We start from the raw sequence: 1,342 nt of genomic DNA, 5'->3' as shown, positions 1-1,342 counted from the left end.
GTCATCATTATCATTGTCATGGAAGGGAGAAAGCTCATATTTCTTGATTTTCATTATGGTGGAAAGTCTTCTTCATATTTTCTAGTCCGTCTGGAGGCGATAAATATTCCACGCCTCGTGCTTGGCATTGAACCAGAAAACCTTCCACAGTTTTTTCTTTGCTTTAGAATTTTTAAAGTTTTCCATATTTTGGTCTGCATGGCGGTCCAATATCCTCCACATATTTTGTCTGGATGGAGGAGCAATGTCTTCCACGTTTTAGTCAGCATGGCGGTGCAAAGTCCTCCACATTTTAGTCTGCATGAAAGTACAAAGTTTTCCACATTTTAGTCTTCATGGCGGCGGAAAGTCCTCCACATATTAGTCTGCATTAGTCGCAAACTCCTCCACATATTAGTCTGCATTAGTCGCAAAGTCCTCCACATTTTAGTCTGCATTAGTCGCAAAGTCCTCCACATATTAGTCTGCATTAGTCGCAAAGTCCTCCACATTTTAGTCTGCATCAGCCGCAAAGTCCTCCACATTTTAGTCTGCATCAGCCGCAAAGTCCTCCACATTCTAGTCTGCATCAGCCGCAAAGTCCTCCACATTTTAGTCTGCATCAGCCGCAAAGTCCTACGCATTTTAGTCTGCATCACTCGCAAAGTCCTCCACATATTAGTCTGCATCACTCGCAAAGTCCTCCACATATTAGTCTGCATCACTCGCAAATTCCTCCACATTTAAGTCTGCATTAGTTCGAAAGTCCTCCGCATTTTAATCTGCATCACTTGCAAATTCCTCCACATTTTAGTCTGCATCACTCGCAAATTCCTCCACATTTTAATCTGCATCACTCGCAAATTCCTCCACATTTTAGTCTGCATCAGCCGCAAAGTCCTCCGCATTTTAATCTGCATCACTCGCAAATTCCTCCACATTTTAGTCTGCATCACTCGCAAATTCCTCCACATTTTAGTCTGCATCACTCGCAAAGTCCTCCGCATATCTCGGCCCGCATTAAGACCAACACGTCCCCCCTCGGAGCCGTAGAGTCGACGGGGGGCGTGGGTCGTGGGCGTCTCCCCGGCGGTCTCGCGGTTCGGATGTGATGGCGGTTCCATGACCAGCATTCTCATCGTTTCTGATGAGGTAATTAGTATCACCGAGCCAGTCATATGTGAGTTTCGTGCTATTTAATGACTTATGCTTCTCATATTTTGGAACACGAGAAGAGATGGATAACTCTTAATGTATATCTGAGTGAGAGCTGCTGGCATCTTAAAGGTATTCTGATTAATGTAAACAACATAGCTACTAAATACGTATATGATAAGACATTATAAAGATTTCTTTTAACCAA

The sequence above is a fragment of the Penaeus monodon genome, chromosome 20 (genome assembly GCF_015228065.2).
Source record: "Penaeus monodon isolate SGIC_2016 chromosome 20, NSTDA_Pmon_1, whole genome shotgun sequence".
Lineage (NCBI taxonomy): Eukaryota > Metazoa > Arthropoda > Malacostraca > Decapoda > Penaeidae > Penaeus > Penaeus monodon.
The sequence above is the reverse complement of the archived record's forward strand: the minus strand, read 5'-3'. Positions refer to the sequence as shown.